The following is a 22,380-nucleotide window of genomic DNA, read 5'->3' as shown; positions in this document are numbered from 1 at the left end:
TTTTTTAGTCAAGTAACGGAATTTATTTCCTTGAAAGCAATCCCAACCGTGAAAAGGTTATAAGCCTGCATAAAGTAAGCTAAGTGTCAGATAATGTGGGAATTCTTGAAACCAAACGTGGTACGTTATCAAGCTGCGAAGGCCTTCTCCAAGTAGGATGATATGGTTTGCGTCGGGCAATTGAAATCATCTGCTATTAAGTTAATTTAGAACTGAACCCATAATCTAATTTACAGTCGAGAATTTCAGAAATACTAGTATTTTTGAGAATAACACATTCTCAAAGGAATTATTTACTCATTTCCTTGTTTCTAAGCTCTATGTACCACATTTTCTATGTTGAGAAAATAAATTGTAAATTGATTTCAATTATTTATGTGGCAGTTATCCTAATATTTTTGCTGAGCGGAAGTAATCGGAGTCATCGCTAGTAGATCTCTAATGAATTGCTTCTTTGCTTCAGCATTCATTCATTTTCTTTCGAATGACTTTGAGTCATCTTCCAATCATTTTCGGGAAATATCATAAAGTTAAGTTCTAGTAGTTGAGGAAATTAAATAGCGGATAGCTTTGTGCGTAATTAAGAGGGCAGGCATGGCCCTGATGAAAATTCACTGCACTCTTACCACTCCACCACAATTGTATAAGCATCACCACGACATCAGTGCTGCTTCGTGACCATAATTTTTAAGAATTAAGACATGCAACTTATTTTTCATTCCGTTTTTCCAATGAGTCAGTCACATATAAAGAGCTCGCCAATATGGAGCACCACTTTCCGACGTTAGGACTAAGACCACTGTTATAATCTATGCTAAGTACCCTATCCCTTAGGAGTGACTCTTATTGACCTGTGTCTGATTTCGCTACACGGGATTCTTTTTGGGTACTAACAATTTGTCGAACATGGTCTTCAACCATTTCATGAGCGTGGGTAAAATCGCTGCCGCGGAGTGTACAGAATGACAGTCGTTGCTAAAAGCAGGTGAGATCAGCAGAGATAATCATTGCAACTGCTGAATGCATCACTGTGCAGTTTTTTAGAGCGTTATTGCATTGTTATATGTTATATTGAAGTTATTAAACTTTATTAATACTTTCTCATGCTTCTATGACCTTTTCTTCTCGGGAAAATAAAGTGTGGGGAAGAGAGGATAACAAAAGTAGCAGTTTGTTATCAGAAGCAATTCAGTAGGTTCTTGATCATCCTTACAACAGATACTTGCATGGGATTTAGACTAACAAGTTCAGTGTAGTGTTTAGTGTAGCAGATAGCACTACAAATTTAATATTTTGGATTTGTAGCATTCATAATTATGATTTCCACATTCTGACAGTTTTATGATTTCTCATTGCCATCTGACATCGCTTCCAAGTTGGAACAGTTCTGTCACATTTAACCATTCTGTACCATATTCTTTGGATCTGTTTAGCTTCAAATAGATGTCAAATATTCTATTCTTTCATTATCTCTTCCATTCCATTAATTGTTAATGTAAAGTGCGAAAATTTCTGTCAAATTGGAAGATTTGTTTTCTCTCTCGCTTTATACAGTGCGTAGCTGTGGAATAATTTTGCAGCTGAGATAATTTCATTGGAAAGACAGACATAACTTTTAACGATCTTAAAAATGACGTTTACGAAATACACTAGGGAGAAATACTAAACGCGGTATTCATTAGTACCTGACTTGTTCGTGAAGCAGAATGGTTTAAGAAATAATTAGTGGATGAAGAATACGATTTTTTAAGCAGTATTCCGTTTTTATATTGAAGAAGACATGCCGTAGAATTTATAACAGCAAAATCATAGCCAATATGTATAGAACCTTTTTTTATCAAAGAATTTCATTTCAGTGCTTGATGTATCATTGAAAACATAATAATTTTTTCTCTGAATTAACATTCAGAATAAGAACGCGATATCTTACTTGACAGGTACTAGCGCTGTTTGTTTGGGTTAGGAATAATTTTTGGATATGTTTTTTTAATGTTATGGTCTTATATTATAACTCACTGAAATACTAGTGCTGTTGTCATAGATACTACGAAACACAACAGTCTACTCAATTGTTCCAATGAGAATGACATGCAATGCATGGACACGCAATGAAGAAACACTTTCTATCTCAATAAAAAAAAATCGCACATTGTGTAGATGCAGAAGGCATTACCATGATATTAGCTGAGAAGTTTTGTGAGTAGCATGTTCCAGCAAACCATAATTGTTTCATAAGGTTTGCTGGATCCCGACCGACCACAGATTCTCCTTGCTAACTAGAATTCGTCATTGCTTATATTCATAGTGTCATCTATCGTTGAATTCAAAAACGCCACTAATAGTATTATATTATTTTTTACGTTGTTAATTACCTAAGATTAAGCACTTCTCCCCTTTTCCACTGTACTGTATATGGTAGTGAACTTCAGCATCAGACTACGAATTGGAAAATGGGTTATTCATTTTTATATGGAAATAAATTTAACAGACATATGTATTAGCTTGATGCTGGTAAATACCAATATAAAAAATAAGTGACTTTTTCTAACCCCGAGCCTAAAAATACTGCACCTAAAATACACCTTTTCTTTCAATGTTAGAGAATATTTTACTTTATTTATACGATACAGTATTATTGCTAATGGACATAAAAAAAAAAAAAATTGGTCTCCTTATTACGTTGTTGTAGGTGATGAGGAAATATATTGGAGCGCTGTTACGAAAAGTATTTCTATTGTCGTTAAAACCGACTTCGGTTTTCCTTCCTTTCCTTACCTTGACCCCCTTTCTTCGACTTAACTATTCCAACCATGTTTGTTATCTGCTTTTAACCTCGTATGATTTTGTTTTGTTAGTGGTAGCTTGTAAGTACTAAAATTTACTTCTTGGCAAATGTACTACAAGGCTTGCATTCGCTACCTTTTAGTTTTATTTTATCCGCGAAGAAATTCGATCACCACACACAATTTTTTTTTTAAAAATGCATAAATATAATCTGTGAATCATTTAGTCTGTCAAACGATTTTTTTTTTAATTTTATTTTTTGCTTGTACCAGATTTTGTTCATTCAGAAACGGAGGTGGAACACTAAAACCGAAGTGCGAAATTATCTTAATAGAATAATTATTGGTAATTTAAATCTTGATCTTCAAAAGCTCCTCATTTTGGTCTTTTTATTGTGGTACTTCTATTAAACTTTAATCGTTGGAACCAATAAAAATAAGAATTCATGTGATTAAAAAATAATGGATCTCTTCGCTGCATTCCTATTAAGTTATTCATTTTCTTTTTTTTGATTCCTATCACATTCTCGTTATAAAATGTTATGTCTGATCGGAAGTTATTAAACTTCACAAGATGATTTTTTTTTTTTTGCTATTTTTAATGCCAGGAGTATTGTCCAATTAAACAGCGATGGTCTTTAGGAGCATTCATTTCCTTTATTTAGACAGCACTCTTGAATAGTTTTATAATAAACTGTTTTGATGGGAAAAGTAAGAAGATATTAACTAAAAGTTAATTAACTAAAAAGAATGAATGCGCAGTATCGGAAAAGTTCATTGATATCTTTTTTTACACAGCAAAATGAGCCTGTGCTGTTCATCCACTTTATAAAAGTTGAATCAAATTTTACAGTATGACTTCGGATTTCTACTTAGAAAATTTATTCTCTAAATATTTAATTTGGACAGTAAAGTTAAGTGGGCAAGCACTGCATAGGATCACAATTCAGTTATAAATTTGAATATTAAAGTATTACACTTCATAAGCAATTGGGAATTTTGAAATTTTTCATGGAGTCTTTACAATAAGTTTTGAAGTCTACTTTGTGAACGAGACTGGTGTTCTGGATAGCTGAAATCAGTACTTTGTACATTCATTTCATGAATAGAACATACGTTTTAAAATTTGCTTAGGATGCGCAAATGCTGTTCCTTGGTTTTACTCATTTAATCAAGTGTAAATATCTGACTGGGCGCCGATAAAATGAAATATAAAACAGCACTTTTGTTTTCAAAACCTTCTCACGGAAACTTAAAGAAATACCAGTGTCTCATAGGAGATATGTATTTCTTATCGAAATTTCAAGAAATACTATCTAGTAAGGATGCATTAGTTAGTCCAGACTTAGTTTCACTCTTCACAAATGCACCGTAAGAAGGGATTTTAGTTTTAGTTGTAGAATATTTTCTCTTGTTTTAACGATCCAGTTTAAATACAGCGTTGAAGATTATTAAATTAGATATTTAAATAGTCGAAATGTTGCATATTCCGAAAAATAATTTAATCTGACCATTTAGCTTTGACGTTTTTTCCTGAATAAATATTAATTCAAGTAGCACTTCTTGATTGCTGAAATCAAAGTAAAAACATACAGCTGCATGCTTTATATTTATTTTTAAATATACGGTTATATTTTAATTTTATACATTAATCTGACTATAAAATGCTTTAAAGAAAGCTTTATGTAATTAAATAAAGTTTCTTTATATAAATATATAAGAGAACATTACTGGCCTGAAAATATTTTACCGCTTTTGTTGTCCAACTAAAAATGCTCAAGTGTATTCTTAAATGAGAATACATATTCTGATCTGTTTTTAAGCATTTTCATTCAGAGACTGAATTGAAATTCTGTTTACAGCTGTACATTAATTAGTTCCAGAAAAATACTGAACCCCAGAGTAGCGACAAAAGGTTTGAAGAAGGCAGTATGGAAACTGGGCTTCACGGAATAGTCCCAAAACCGTTTTTAAATACTTGGAAAATAAATGATATTCTCTTCCAGTGAGCTATGATAATGAAACAGTGAGTTTGCTCAACGGTACTGTTTCAGTTCCGAATTTATTGTAGCTGTATACATTTGTTGTGGAAAATTCCATGAGACTTACTTGGCCTCACAGTACGGAATTTAATACGAAGCAGACGTCATAGGGACACTTAACGGAGCACGCTCGTGTAAGGAATCAATAAAGGTTATTAAAAATCTTTAATACAGATTCTAGCCTGGCGCTCATATACCAGTGGCATAATCAAGTCGAAGCTTTTGAAACCTACTGCACAATTTAATTCTGCTGTCCTACATAGAGAAAGCATTAGCTCATCCGCTCGGAATTAATAGTCCACTTGAAGCTTGGTTCTGATTTGTTTATACGTGGTTTTATCTATTAATTGAGCGAAAGACTTTCATTTTGTTCTGTTCAGAAGGAAGACCAAACTAGTATCCTGTGTACCAAGTTCTTTATGGTAATATATGGACGAAAGGGGGAAAAAAAACTGCTAATAATGTTACTTGATTTCTTGGTACTCGTTTATTTCTTTATTCTATTTTCTGGTCAGAAATGATTTTTGAAAGAAAAAAAAAATAGTCTAGTGTACTTTGCTCCTACCTATGCCAAATAGCATTAATCCCCCCTCTCTCTCCTTAACCCGTTACAGGCCAAATATCGAGATGAACCTTTATTTCATTTAAGGCCAAATTAAATAAACGTTCATTATATTCGTATAGTGGAGATTGCAACCCCCTCCCCCAAACGTTATAGTACATGGTATAAAATTCTGTGTATAATTCATGGAAACATACTACCAGTGGAGCAGTTTTTTTTTTGTTTTGTTTCGATGTACTTACATGAAACTTATTGTGATGCTAAAGAATAAGAGTAGATGGCAATCATTCAAAACAGTCAAAGAAGTGCGTTTTGCCAATAGCATTCTTGTATAGTGATATCATTCACTATCACATTTGAGCTTGGAACCATTTTTGCTTATAGAGTGCTTTGTCACTTAACATTGATTTCGCACTGTTTGATAATTTTACTCCTAAAACCAATTAACTTGAACCAAAATTAATACTCAACTAATAAATTTCATTTATATCGTCTAGGCAGGAGGGGGATTTATATGTACTTCTGTGGTTATTAACTTGCCCTTAAGAGTCCATAAATGCCCAATGTGTCATTGGATTTCATAACCATGATTCCAGGATAAAGTGGTTAGCCCTATACCTGTGAATATACCATGTAAATTGCTGTGTTCTGCTGTATGCGAGATGAAAAAACTGAATTTCTGGGAAGGTAAAAAAAAGAAAAAAAGTCCACCTATGAAAACCAGTTAACTCACCTTCATTTGAAAAGCCTTGATAAAGGGCATCGTCGAAATCGACTGAACTACGGAAGCTGTTTTATGTGTATAGATAAACGAAGTTTATTATACACGTAAAACTTGTCCGAAATCCAAAAATGGCAATTACCAATATTTATAGTTGATGTTATAGGTGTTTTGGAGCGAGTTGCTGAAATGAAACAAACTGCGGTCATGAAAACAGAATCGTTACTAAAATTTTCTATTTTATAGTGCCCAAATCAATGGACTAATTTCCATTCTGATAACTAATAGTTATAACCATCATCATCATCATCATCAAATTCCTGCCATGTACCCACAAGGGGTGTACAGGATATGATAGTACTACATGAAAAAATTATATCATTACTAACTTCCTATCTACAATTTTCCTCCCTCCAATTCAGTCTGTTACTTGTCAAGACTCCAACATTACCCGATCTTATATTTCTATCATCTAAGGCACTTTGTACCGTATCAATCCACCTATATCTTGGTCTTCCTCTGGGTCGCTTTCCTGCCAACCTGGCAGAGAACACTTGTTTTTCTAATCTTTCCTCACCCATTCTGTTTGAGTGACCATACCACCAGAAATTAGCTCTGCTAACGCATTCCTGGATGCTGACAATGTCAAGTTCTTTCCTAATATCCTCGTTTTTAATATGATATTGCCATTGATGCCATCTGTACACGCCTATAATCTTTCTCAGGACTCTCATATCTGTGGTCTCTAGTCTTTGGTCAAGTGTTTTACTTCTAACCCAGCTCTCAGATCCATAAGCTAAAACTGGTTTGAACACTCTTGTATATACAGCTAATTTAGTGTTCCGACTAATTTCTCTCTTATTCCAAATGAATTTATTCAATTGACTTCCCACCATACCAGCTTTGCTGATTCTGTTGTCTATTTCTATATTTAATTTACCATCTTCATTAAAAATCGTGCCTAAGTAGCTAAAATGTTTTACTTGTTCCACAGGTTCTCCATTCACAACACAGTTGACATTTTCAATGATTCTGCCTATTTTCATTGTGTTTGTCTTTTTATTGCTGACCATCATACCATATCTATTACAACAGCTATTCAATTTAGTCAGAGAATCTTGCAGGCTTGTAGCAGATTTATTTAAAAATATAACATCATCCGCATAAAGCAAAAAGCTGACATTAACATCTCCAATTTTGATATCATGTTTAATACCACTTTCCTTCATAATGTGATCCATATAGATAATGAATAACAGATGGGATAATGTACATCCTTGTCTCACACCAGATATAACATTAAACCATCTTCCTGTACTTCCTTCATTTCTAACTGCTGACTTACAACTCAAATAAAGACTAAGTATTGCTTGATATAATGCCCCATTGACACCATATAACTGCAGCGTATCGAATAGCTTCTTTCTTGGCACCTTATCATATGCCTTTTCCAAATCGACAAAGCTTAAATACAGATCTTTGTTATATTCCCATGCTCTCTCGACTATTTGTCGTAAAGTGAAGATCTGATCCTGACAACCTCTGTTTGGCCTGAATTCAGCTTGTTCTTCACCAAGCTTTTCTTCCACACTTCTTCTCAACCGTTTCTCAAGTATACTTGCATAGATCTTGCTAGGAACACTCAGTAGTGAAATACCTCTGTAATTTTCACATTCAGTTTTATTTCCCTTTTTATATATGGGTACTATGAGAGCTCTACTCCAATCATCTTTCTGAATTATGCAGTGCAGCCACTGTAAGACTCTTATACCACCATACTTCAGCATTTCTGGTCTAATATCATCTATTCCAGCTGCCTTTCCACATTTCAAGCCATTGATGGCTTTTTCTACTTCAAGTATGGATATGTATTCCTGCCTGCATGCCTGATCAGTCTTTTTTTACCACTGTGCTGTCATCACTGCTTGTTTCATTTAGCAGTTTTTCAAAGTAATTACTCCATACTTCAAGGATATCTTTTTCTCCAGTTTTCATGTCACCTTTATCATCACTAACTCCTTTTACAGCACTCTTTCCCCCATTCCTAAGCTTCTTCAACAACCTCCAGAATATTTTGCCACCTTCTTTATATTTATTTTCTATATTCTTGCCAAAGTCCTCCCATGACTTTTGTTTAGCTAGTTTTGCACAGTTTTTCGCTTTCTTACATTTGTCTCTGTATTCTCTAAGAGCACAAGCTGACTTATTTGCCAGGAACTTCTGTTATGCTTTCTTCTTTTCCTTCACTGTCTCTTTAACTTCCCGTGTCCACCAGGGAGTTCTGATTTTTTTATCCTTGCAGAAAACAAGCTCACCACATGCCTCTCTGGCTGAAGCAATCAATGTTTTCTTCAGAGTTTGCCACTGAATCTCCAAGGTTTGATTCCTGTTCTCAAACTCTCTAATTTTTTCTTCAATAATCTTTGTGTATTTTAGTCTACAATTTACATCTGAGAGCTGCTCAACTTTTATTCGCTTTAAAACTTTCTTACATGTCATTCTTTTCAATATGAAATTCAATTTTATCCTGCTCAAGACTAAATAGTGATCACTTCCAATTTCAAATCCTCTGTACACTCTGGTGTCCTGCACCAGAGAGAAAACATCACAATCAACAATAACATAGTCAGTGAGACTTCTCTTATTCCTAGCCTCTTCTCTCCATGTGAATTTGTGCACATTTTTATGTTGGAACATGGTGTTAGTAATAACCAATCCATGTCCTGAGCAGAAATCCAACAGATATTTGCCATTATTATTAGCTTTGCTCTTTTCTCCAAATTTTCCCAAAATATTTTTGTATGTCTCACAATCATTTCCTACTCTGCTATTTAGATCCCCAACAAGGACCAACTTTTCCTTTTTCATTGTGTCAGTTGCTTTTTCTAAAGCCTCAAAAAAAAATTCCTCCACTTCTATCTTAGTAGAACCTTCTGTGGGACCATAGGCAAAAATAAGTCTCATTGTCCAGATCCCCATTCTCATATTTGCCCACATTACTCTACTTGAGAATGACTGCCATTCAAGAAGATTAGCCTCGTATTTTGTGTTGAATACTATGGCTACTCCTTCTTTTCCTTGATTGTCATTGCCTGAATATAACATTTTGTATTTATTGCTCAGAAAGATTTCACCAGTTTTGGTGTTTTTTGTTTCAGTCACCTCTATTATGTCGATCTGGTACTTATCTAATTCCTCAGCTAGCTCTATTTCTTTCCCATTCAGGCGTCTTATGTTGATAGTACCGATCTTTAACTCTGATGTTGAGTTGGGGTGTGTTTTCGGATTTGTTCCTGCAGCTGACGTTTCGATGTTCGCCCTGGTTCCCTGGCGAAAACAACGGGGGCCTTGTTTAACCAGGCGACGCCCCAGCCGGCATGAAATTTTGTCATGTCGTACCGTCATTTTTTATTTTGGTTTAACCAATAAGAATACAATTTGGTCGGCTAAATCCCAAATTGCCAGCCCATCCTCGTTCGTTCACTATCCAAGTAGATACCCAACAGGGCGCACCACGAGAAGGGGAGGATTGGAGATTAGGTCAGAAGCCCTGGTCGGTTCTCCGCATTCCTTTAAAGGCTATGTGGAGGTCTCCTCTTAGTTATACAGCTTTGACCCTTAAGCACCCCTAGTTATAACTATTTATGTATGAAATATCATAACAATGAAGTTAATATGTGAAAAAAACAAACATAAAACGTGCTGAAAGTGTATTACAGCAATTTATGCCTTTCATATTCTCCGTTAGTTGTTTCTTCGAAATTTATTTGAATATACTTGATTGTTAAAATTGCAAATCATGATCTGTTTTGCATTTTTATATGGAGAAATTTTATTTGCTCAAAGCTGCTACTGAAAAACTTATTTTCTCAGAGATCTTCCTCTTGAAGTGTCAAAAGCAGGTGATAACCACTTCCCACGCAAACCGTAGGTTAGTACCACTTAACACTAGTTTTGCAGTTAGTATTCTGATAGGATGAGGTGGAAGAGAGGAAGATTTTGAGCTTCACACACGAAGAGTCGTAAATCATTATGTACCATCGCTGAGTTAAGGTTAGATAATCCATTTCTCTTACCATAGAGACCAAAGATGACACTTCTTTTTCTTCCAAGTCACTTCAGTCTTCCAATTATGGAAGGTAGTCTGACAACAGAAGAAAATCGTGTATCACGTAATGACATTCACAGATATCTGATAGTGGAATTGGAATCCGGAGTCTGTAGGAGACCGCCTGCGATCTTTCCGCTAAGCCAGTCGGTCCAACAGTTCAGTAGATTCTATCGTCACCGGTGGTGCGAACCTGAATGCCAGATAAAGCTACTATTGCGAGTGCCACTGCAGAAATGAAGATCGAGCATTGCCTCCACATACTGCATTAAATAGGTCAGAGGTGCAACATCGGTAGTCCTTGTCTTTAGGCCATCCTGAACTTGAACTTTTCCGAGTCTTTTTTTCTGATTTTTATCTCTCTAAACTAGTAACATGCTATTTTTTTAGATACCATTTGAAAACCATAATGCTGTTTTACGTGCAGTAAAAATCGTTGTATTGCACCTCATACAATTTTATTACTGTTTGTGGTTTTAAAGGTTATTTATGAACTCTTGTATTTAATCCTTAAGAACCACCGCAAACACATATTGGATTGTTAATTTTTTTTTATTTAATATACTGACATATCAATTTTTATTCATACTCTGCATCTCTGTTTGAAGCCATTAAAATATGCTACCATGACAGTTCGTTTAAAGTTTTAGTGTTCTGAGACGATTTTTTTCATGCCGATTTTTACTTTCATATCTGCGTCTTAAGAAAGTAGTTGCGTGACCACTTCTCGTCTGAAATCATTACTTACAGTATGTGATATCGATAGTAGAGATTTAAATGAAGTCATCTCGCGTTGGTAGGATAAACTCTCGCTACTGGAAATGCAGTATTTATTATCTTCTCACAAGCGAACTTCAAAAGCATTATTATGGTATCTACATGGAAATGAAATAGTAAATACATGAAATGTATTTATTATTTCATTATATCATTATTTCATTACTATTTACTATCAAAATGGTTTTTCCAAGTAAGATGCCTGAATAAAATTCCATAGTCTATGCTGTATATTTATAGCAAATTGATTTCACCGCTGTCAGATTTTGATTTATAAATTTATTCACTTTCTTAAAAAATAATTTTTGAAGTTCTTCGCATATGATCACTACTCAATTGTAATTAATGAGCGTGATGAATGAAATTATCTGAAGGAAGTATTTATTTCATAGTGCAATTAAGATTTTCTGAAATGTGCCTTAAATGATTGAAGTAATATAGCCCAAAAGATGTACTCGTAAACTATACTTCCGATCTTTTTATTATTTTTCTTACCTTCAAGCAGTTTTTTCTACTCATGATCGTATCGGGGCCTGTCTGCCATGAAAATATGTCCGTCTTACATATTCTTAAGCACTGAATGGTCTCTTCAGAGGCTATCATTGAAATATGATGCTATTTACATCATTCATGATTTCGTTGGCTTTGAATTAATAAAATGATCGTGACGATGAACGTTAGTTCTAGATTTCAAGGGGCAGTGGTATTTACTTTCGTGTATATCACGGAACAGTATACTTTAATTCAGAGAGATGAATTATGCAATATGTGATTCCCCCCCCCCCCCCCCCCAGTTCTAGTTGTCTGCTAATACGATGGGTATAGTGATATTATTCATTTTGTCTTCAAGTCGAATTTCAAGAAGATATAACAGTTTTCGTCGCAGTACTTTGGCTATTCTCTGGATTTTCAGTCATTTTTGCTAATTGTATATTTAAATATCACGCCGTCCGATATTAGTTTCGCAATGACGGATGGTTTGATATTTAAAAATCACACCATCCGTCTTAAATTCAAATATTCTTAAATATTACAGATGCACGGGTTGTCATTTATATATCAGAATTTTAAAGGTCCTTTCATTGCGCCTATTTTTCTTAATTTTATATCGCTATTTCTAATCATGATCAACTGTTCCATACCAGATCCATGAGTTAAATTTTTTTGAACATCTCTATAATAGCATCTATTATAGTTCTGCTTAAAGAATAACTGAAATATATAATATTATTTATCCCCAACCTTCATATAGAAATTCTGTAAGGAAGTGTGAAAATTTCGGGTGCCTCTAATTGACTCAGATAATTATCTGCCTCAATTAGATCCATCTCTGGAAGTTATCTCTGAAATGTGGATATGCTTGGGCTTGTTGATTTATAATAACACATAGAAATATTTTCTTATAACAGTTTCTCCATCTTCAACTTCACGAATACTGTTTTAATTCTTGTGGATTCTATATATGTTAGCCATTATTACTAGCTCAGCTGTCTAATCAATAGGTTCACACTTGCTGGTGCAGTACTTCCTTTAACATGATTTTTTGTCAGAATAATTTAGATAATTCTAAATGTTTCACTATGTATTTAGTTAATATTTAACTTCAGTTTGTTTAATTGCCATTACAGACATCATTCTTTAATTTTAAAAATCAAGCAAAACAAAATAAATATAGGAAATAAATTCTAATCGTATGTTGATATCTCCGTTCAGCCTGCTGAACTTTTTTAGCCTTCTATAGCATGCTTCATTTTTGAAAATGATAAATCATGATACTGTGACGTCTTATTTAAGTGATGATTGGCCATCATTCTGTCCCACAGTATTGAAGTCGTGACCTTTTTCTGTACACAGTTTATCTACCAGGGGAGGGAGGGAGGGAAGTGAAATGCTTATTTACTCTACCGTTAGTTTCGTTATGGGATCAAGGTGATTACTCCTTTTTAATGGCCTGACATATCTTCAGAAATTGCTTTTTAAATGGATATTAAAAAAAAAAAAAAAATCAGGAGAAGCAGACTGGTTGACTCAAGTGCGCGCTTTTAATCAGCTACTCGATAAGTTATCTTGCTGGCATTAGCTAATCCTCCGGCATTGTGGCTTGTATGGGTTACCACATGGAAATAGTCTTGGCAATTGTTCTAATGTGCTAAATGTTTATCAACTTTAATCATATCATGGACTTTGACCTCAGATTTCTGTGGTCATGACAGCAGCGGTCTTCGCGATTGATGTCAGCTTTTATGTGATTCTTCTCTTTTTAGCACCATACAGCACTGTTACACTACTTCTGAGCCGTAGAATATGAAAGCGAGACTAATAAAGCGTTTCTCATGCTTTGTGTGATTATATTATGGTGTCATGCTCTTTATACAGGAATGTTTAATGACTGTATGCAGATTACCTTTCAACAAGAGTGGTGCGGCTAAAAATAAAACAACACAAACCCAAAGAAAGCCTGTTGAGATATTTTATTAACAACGAAGCAGTTCCACTTCTGCTTCTTTTTCCCTCATTAGCACTTCCTGCTGATAAATTAGGTCACGCTGGAATCGAAAAGACTAGGTAATATATAACGATCTTTTTAAGAACTCCAGTTTGTTGTCGTAATCCATTTGTCAAACCGTTTTTTTCCACTCGCTTTTGGTGAAGACAACATTAAGAAGAATGTTGCATTATTGTGCTCATCCAACATCTTCTCACCTGGGTATCTAAATTCTGTTGAATACAGGCTTCCTAAAATAGCAAGCAGTTTCATGGAGGCCTGAAGTAGCTTGAAAAAAACTTCCATGTTTGATCTGTTCTCGCATTATCTAACCCTTTCTATACATAACAGCAGTAAAAAGTTTCGCTTTATCCACAAATGCATTTTGAGATCAAGAATACTGATGTTAAGATTTTAATTCCATGAATGCTAATTTTTTTTTTTTACCATTTCTTTATTTTTCATATTAAAGCAATTGCAGTAGCATTGTATAAAGATAAATTTTTCCATTGTGTGTGTGTATAGCGGAAAAATAGTATGAGACTTATAAGTTAATTTCCTTTGTCAATATTAAAGGTTTTTCAGTAGACTGACTAGTGGAGATAAAATGATTGATCATCCCTGGAAATTGACAAATGTGGTTAGTAATAGTAAGGGATAAGCTTGTTGTTTTTGGGGAGTGGTGAATGAGTTGCCAGAGTCGCGTGTGAAAAATAATTTCGCGCAATAGACAGCACGCAACAAATAGAATAAGGGGCACGATGTTTAGAGAACTGAGTGTGCATTTAATCATGAAGGATCACTTTTCTTCTGGAATTACCTTTTCATTAAAGGCATTCAGTGAACATTGCTATATATATAATATTATTAAACGACATTATTAGTAGAAACTTGAATTGTGCTAAAGCTATTTCATTTAGTTTCGCAAGATTGAGGTTATGAAATTTAATTCTAATACTATTGATGTCTGTTGCATTCCTTAGTTTTGTCTATTCAGTCTTAAAAGAGAGAACTTATAATGAAGAGAACCTTGAAATTAGAAAAAAAATGGTGGCTTTAAATAAACTCCACAAATTTACTAATTATTTCACGGAAAACTGATCTATCAAAGAACTTGTACGTGTGATATAAAATCTTTGCATTTAAGTGAGATTCCTTTTTCTATGACTTTCTTCCCTTACTTTTAGTTCAACAGTTTGTTCCCAAGAGAATTATTTTGAGATTCATTTTAACGCTTAATACTGTTTTCTCGCTTTCCAAAATTAAGATGAATTTCGGACTAAATCGCGTAAACTTAATACAGTGAAATAGTTTCTTATATTATCTCGTGCATAGCATGCGTTGGGTCATTTATACTTTCACATTCTTCTGTTTACTTCTAATGGTAGTTGTTTCTCCATGATTAAATATTTTATCTCACACATGCAACTATTTAAATGCTAATCTCATTTAACAAGTATGTGAATGAGACAAAAACACGAAACCAGCTATGATATATGATTTTCAGCTGAAAAGCTGTTGTAAAAATTCGTCACGTCCTAGACGGGACATGAACTTAGGTCTTTCAAACCAAAACGCATCGTCGATACCGACTAAATTACAGAGGTTCTCGAATATTAAGCATTTAAATTTGTGTGAACGCAGTGATTCTCTTTAAACTACTGTCTGGTTATCCCCAAATATTATCCTTGAGAATGCGTGGCCCAGTCAGAAGACTCAAATTATTAATTGGTATGCAAGTACACCCTCTGTCCAAAAAGAAACCGAACTTTTCGAAAATAGAAGAAACTTGTGGTGCCACCTGTTGTATCGTTTTGCTGTCGAAAGCGGCAACCTTCGTTAGTGTTGTCAACGGTTTACGATATTTGTTTCATTAGAAGCCGAATTATAGTGCCAAGAGTGACACTGTGTTTTGACGAACGGTCGGAAAACGAGTTTCAAAAAGAGAGCTGCGATGGACTTTTGTGTTAAACTTGGTAAAAGTTTTACCGAAACGCATTAAATGCTTCAAAAAGCATACGGTGATCAATGCTTATCCCGTACTCAAGTTTACGAGTGGTTTAAGCTATTTCAAAGTGGTCTTGAGACACTTGAGGACGACGACGAAAAGCCGGATCGTCCAAAAACTGGACTGAGCGAAGTTAACATCCAAAAAATGCGTGATTTCATCAAAGAAAACCCGAAATCGTCCGTTGGATTGATTGAAGATGAATTGGGGATTCCCAAATCAACTGTGCACAACATTTTGACCGAGAGTTTGGGCCTTCGTAGATTGAATTCGCGATTTGTTCCCCACAAGTTGACCGACGACCAAAAAATGTATCAAATTGAACACTGCAAAGATCTCATTAAAACCGCTCGTAAGGACTCAAACTTCCTTGAAACGATGTTACTGGTGACGAAATGTGGTGTTTTGAGTATGAGCCCGAAACAAAGTGCTAGAGTGCTGAGTGGAGACCACCAGAAGAGGGCCTCCGAAAAAAAAGTAGCTCGGAGAAGTTAAAAGTAAAGGCAATGCTGATTTGTTTCTACGATTCCAAGGGCATTATCCACAAAGAATTCGTTCCGCCTGAGTAAATGGTCAATGGTAAGTTTTATCTCGACGTTTTGAAGCGATTGTTAGCGAGAATTCGTTGCGTACGGCATGAATATCGTGACGAACGACTGTTAGTCAAAACACACTGTCACTCTTGGCAATATAACTCGTCTTCTAATGGAACATATGGCATAAACAGTTGAGAGAATACTAATGAGGTTGCCGATTTACAACAAAAAGATACAACAGGTGGCGCCACTAGTTTCTTCTATTTTTGAAAAGTTCGGTTTCTTTTTGGAAAGAGGGTGTTTATCTTGCTTCACCTTTGCTTTGGTTGCTTGTTATGACGAAATTTCTGTAAATCATCTGAACGATATTAAACATGGTGTGGTGACATTCGTAATGCAATCAGATTGTGAAAGATCGTCAACTTATTAAAATAACATTCATAGATACAGACTCTCTGGGACTCTTTGTCTTAAGCATGTGAAGAAATAATCCGTAAGGGCTTATTCTGATAAAACATGAAATCAACACTTTGAGTTTTTCTGTTACCGGATCATTCTTACTTAAATTGGTTAACCAGTCAGAAAACGTTTTTTCGTACTCACCAACACTCCTCACCCCGTTTATTAATCCCTCCTTCATTCTGTAGTTGACCTGATGTCGATGCTGCTATCATAGTAGCTACCAGAAATCATTTAGCGACAGTGATTTCAAAAATCCAACTAGATATTACCTGAAGATAGAACAACTTCGAAACACAAGCTGTTGTTCAGTACATTTTTACTCCTTAGAGTGAGGCCCGTACTCCAGGGAATAGCACCAGTCTATATGATGTTGGTCTGCTAAGCTTCTAAGTCATTTTTCAATGCAGTGGTGTCAATCACGGGTTTGGTATGGAATCTACTGCGAAATAAAACTAAAATTACTTTAGACCATATCCACTACTTTTGTAGCGTGTGGCTGCTGCAAAATTGCTTTTCAAGTTTAATTCGTGATTGCTTGAAAGTTTAATTCTGGAAGCAAATTATTCTCTTATTCGTCTGAGCTCTCGGAAAATCTATACATCATTTCATAGATATATTTGGATTAATAGTAATATTTTTTCTAGCTAGCAAGTTTCTGTAGTTGTACTATGTATCTGGAGTTAAAATAGTAATTTCATTACTGAATTGCTTTTATATCTCACTAATTAGTATTATAATTTTCAGTTACCATTTTATTTATTCCAACTTTTTTTGACAAATATTCGTTTGTCTTGGAAAAAATTATGACTACATTTTTTCTGTTTGTTAGATTACCATCAGTTTCCCCCCCCACACACACACACACCACGTTTGTACTACATTTCATATCTTGCTTTTTTGAGATTGATATCTTAGTATCTGACTTCTACTTCATGATCGAACTTATGAAAGCATGTTTATAAACAACCTCTAAAATATATATGATAGAATACTTGTGATGAAAGGAATTGTTGTCTAGAAGTCAGTTGTCCGAAATTAATATCACAGAAAAATTTTATCGTTGCTATATTTTTTTTTATCTTGGGGTACCTTGGGGTTATGAATTTGCGAAGCGGATAATGACGTTTTCCCAATAAATTAAGAGTCAATCCTGTTAATCCAAGTATTCGTAAAACTCGTGAAGTGCTATTTTTATATGATCTGTTGATATTTCTGGAGTAGTGTGTATGTACTCTCATCGTTGTCAATAGCTGGTTGTATTATGGATTAGATACTTGTGCTCTGAATTGAAACAGTAACAGACGTGTGTAGTAGTTTTCCAATATTGAATGTATTGGTTTTTGTTTCAAAGGTATTTCAGAATTGTGCATGCTGCGGAATTCTTTTGTACTTACAGAAAAGACATTTAACCGCTATCTGAGGTTGGATCCTTTTCGTACTGCAGTTGTTATTTGGTTGAATTGCGGTTGAAGCATTTAAGTCTGAGATCAGCATATTAATGCCGTGAAGTCCGTGAACTTGTTTGGCAAGTTTGCTTGTTTATCGGAGGATGAAAAACCTGACTTTTCGAGTAAAAATTAAAAAAAAAAAACCTCCCACTTTGTATCAGACCGACTAACTCACATCCGGTAGAAAAGACCTCGTAAATGTTCTCTCTAAGCGAGAAGAACCCCAAGTTTTTCCGAAGGGTGCAGGAACGTTGAGTGAATTTCATGAAGAAATGCCGTGAGAATTGTTTTAAAATTTTAATGACAAATGCTTAAATGTTAATCATTTAGATAAAATGTGATAGGGTATTTATATTTATGATCATAATTATTTTAATTCCAAATTTCAATAATTTTAAACACTTTCAGTTTGTATATGTGTTAATGGCAGATCTCAGGAAAAGTTAATTTTCTGTAGCACATTGAGATGGACGCACCACTTAAGTTCATATGTTTCGTTAATATGCCAATTTGGAAATCCTGCTGTACAAAGCAAATGAGTACTCATCAGAAATTCTACGGTAATCCGCAAATATTTCAATTGATTCCTAATCATATAATCAAATAGTGTCCCCTGAATTTTTGCTATTTGCCTCTTACATGTAATGCTGTATATTATTTTCTGCCTCAAATCAGACTTTTTATGGGATACATTTTGCTCAATTTTAATAGTCGTAATCTCTAACATAATCGCACCTAAGCTCTCGCTTTGTGTGTGTGTCTAGTTTGAAATGGTCTTTCAGGTCAGCTCTTAGTGGTAGAGGATTGCCATCGCCCGATGTTTGGAGGAACTTGGGTACTGATTCCTTCTGGGATGCGAACTTTTATAAAAGATTTTTCAAGTAAAGGCGAGTAAGCCAATCTCGTACGAAATTGGTAGATTTTTTTCTCCTCAAGCCATTTCTTGTCACTACTTATTAATGGCGAAAAATGGCTTGAGAAATGTACGATGTTTGATATTTAGAAATGCATTCCCAGATTATTTAACATTTAATCCATCTAGTTTCGAATTCCAGGATGCAGAGAATCTTTATAAGAACTGTTCAGCTGAAGCTTACAGCGGATTTCCCTCTGGATACTTGTATTTTTAATTCTACAAGACAAGTAGACGAGCTGGAACAACGCGCGCGCGCGCGCACACACACACACACACACACACACAGAGAGAGAGAGAGAGAGAATCAATACACCATAATTCCAAACCAGCCCATCTGCGGTATCAGTTTCGGATGGAATTCCTAAAAAAAAAATGCGTTAATTCAAATAAAAGATGAATTTTATTACGTCTTTTTCCCATCCTGACCGCTAGCATTTAAAACATTCGCAGAATTTATGTTCACAGTAAAACTTGAACCTACAGCCTGCTAGTTAGAGAACAGAAGCGCCAGTCATTCGGTCGTCCCCTTTGTTGTAGCACTGCCGTGAACACGACACGTTTACCGTTTGGTTGGAAATGTCTGTTCGAATCTAGGAAGTGAGGAACATTTTTTTATAAGGGCTTTTCAGATGAATGTGGCTTAACTGCTTTCTCACAGAAATTGTCTTGATTTTCTTCCTGCAAAGACAAGCTGGCAACGCACCTGGCTAATAATATGCTGGGGCTTTATCATCTGAAACCATCATATCTTCTAAACTCGCCATGATCACAATTCATGAATTACATAAGGGCTAGTACTAGCTCATATCAACTGCAGTCCTCGGTATATTTAGCAATTCCAACCAAGAGATGGCCGGAGTTGAAGTGATCTCTGTAATTGTAAATGTTTTTCTCTCGTTTTGAGGTCATCGAAATGTCTTTCTCGATAATTTTAAGAGTGGGGAAATATAAGTGCTAAACATACACTATTGCACACTACGGTAGTTATTACAAATAAATTATACCTTTTAACAGTAAATTATCTGTTGCTCCAATGGTGGCTTCCATAGCTCAGTCAGAAGCAAAAGTAACTTTGCATTTGGTTGGAAAGACGTGAAATTCGATTACCTTTAATGCTGCTTTGCAACTGGAGGTTACCTGCTCTCGTAGGAACTGATAGGAATCAGTTCCCCTGCTGGGAAGTTTCTTTTCCCTACAATAAGACAAACTATCAAGATAACGCACGCACTTTTCACAGCGTACTCGCATCACGATGTCATAGTTGCTTTGAGGTAATCTGAAACGTTTGTCATGAGCACTTTCCCGAAATGAGTAGCGAAAATTTTTTTATAATTCAGACTGAAGCTGATTTGTAGATTCCCTTGTATTGGGTGTATCTGTGAGATGGAATACAACATATTACTAAAATTTTCATGGTTTTTACATTCATATTTTCGTGAATACTACTTGGGTAATATGCAACAGAAATATTAAATACGTTTTATCTTCGGGGGGGGGGGGGAGTGACTTCCGGAACTTCTGTTTAATCGATGCGCAACCCTTTAATTATCTTTAAGTAACCATTTAACTTTTATTTCTCATTACAGTTTATAGACTTTTACTACTTTAATCTCCACTATTGGATCATTTTTTAATTGAATCTTGGCTTCTATTAGTGCCGCACGACCGCTATCAAATTCTTCATTAATTTTCTGTTCAAGAGATTTTCCCTTTATTAGATGTTCTTTTAATAACAGATTGTAATTCTCAGAACAGCCAATTAGATAGCGAGTTTAAAAGGTAAATAGGTTTTTAATGCTTCGTTTTTATGCAAGCCCGTTGGTAATGAGACGATATTTGATTGAAATCACAAAGAATGTTTTTTTTTTTTTTATTGTTATAACATAATAATCACGTGATTAAAATTTTGCTTTCTATAAACAGGACTGAAAATTCTTGAAAGTAAACAGTACTAAATTATCTGGACTTAGTTAATTTATAACAAACTGTTGCCCATGAAAAAAAAAAAAAAAAAACGAAATATTTATAATGTATAATGCAGTACAGTAACCTAAAGGGATTAGTATTGTAACTCGAAGGGCAATAAATCACGTCTGACTGGTTTGGGACCCGATTTGCATAGCATACGGTGTAGATAGTTATAGCCGAACGTTCCATCTCGAGGTCCGTATTCTGTCATGAAAAATAGGATAATTCTAGATTTAGTCCGTGACATTAATAGGCCAGTCATGTTCACAAACTCTAACTCAGTTGACATAGGCAGCATTGCCATGATGAAACACAGCTGTCTCCATCCCAAGTAAGTCGGACTTGTTAGAGAACTGCATTCCTGAAAAGAATCAAATAAGACAAGTGCAATGTAAGGTTAGCAAATCAGTCTTATAAGATTATATTTGAGAAATCGATTGCTATTAACACACCTCTGTTAATAGGATGGTACCATCTTGAATTATTCTTAACAGCAGCTCGTCAGGCTTGCGTTAAACGTTTGAGAGTAAATACTGTAATTCAGTGGAACAGAACTGAACTTTTCAGCATTAAAGAGTGAAACAATCATTTTATATTCCATAATTTTGAGTTTATTCTGATTAGCAGAAATTCTTCGACTGTGGTCCTCGACGCTATTAGGAGAGAGTGAAATTATCACAGGGTCTTAGCGATCATTTTTGTTTTTCAAAATAATCGTGTTTGCGCGCACGCTGTATAAACTTTCAGAAGCAATAACTAAACCATGGAAAAGCAAACCTAAGTTTTACTTAAAATTATTCAACGTGAGCATCGTTTGGTCACTCAGCAGATGCCGTATACACGTGATATCTTCCGAAATACAACACTTGCATGCCAAGTGAATCAATAGTTAGCTATCAATAACTATATAAGGAATGAATGGAAAGTCTAGACAGTGGATTCACATTGAACTCTCCTTGAAACAGTTTGTGAGCGAGGTCACAAATTTAAATTGATGAAGCCAGAAAACACGGCCTGGTTTTTGCTTCTACTGAGAAGATAAATAAATGTACTGACATGACATGTACGCCTGGTGACCCGGGTTGCAGTTTTTCAACTCCGTATGCCATAAGAACATTCGCCTGTTGTTATTGTCAAGTGTCTATTTTTCTTTTAGGTTTTATTTTGAAAAGCATCAAGATATAAAAATTATTTAACAACCCCGTATTTTATCGTATGATAATACGATAAAATACGGAAATCAGGAAGTCTGAGACTTCCTGAGAAGATATTACGTATGTTGTTGTTTTTCGGCTTCTTGTTATTCATTTATTTTGTACACGTACAGCACAAATACGATACTATGGTTTTCTTTGATTTTTTTGATTGGATCTAAAAATTTGTCTGAATGATTATTCTCTATTAAATGTTCGAGTAGCATCAGTAAATAACTCGTTAACGACGGACTTTCATATCTGTGACTTATTCAAGAAATCCACAAAGAAAAGTTCGAAAGCATAGCTGTTGATCGGGGGGAAGGGAAGAACCCGGTCAATAGTTATGTTTGGGAAATGCTGCTCAGAAA

This window comes from Typopeltis vanoorti, chromosome 1 (genome assembly GCF_054136105.1).
Source record: "Typopeltis vanoorti isolate ZY-2024b chromosome 1, IOZ_Tvanoo_1.0, whole genome shotgun sequence".
NCBI lineage: Eukaryota > Metazoa > Arthropoda > Arachnida > Uropygi > Thelyphonidae > Typopeltis > Typopeltis vanoorti.
This window is presented reverse-complemented; position numbering follows the sequence as displayed.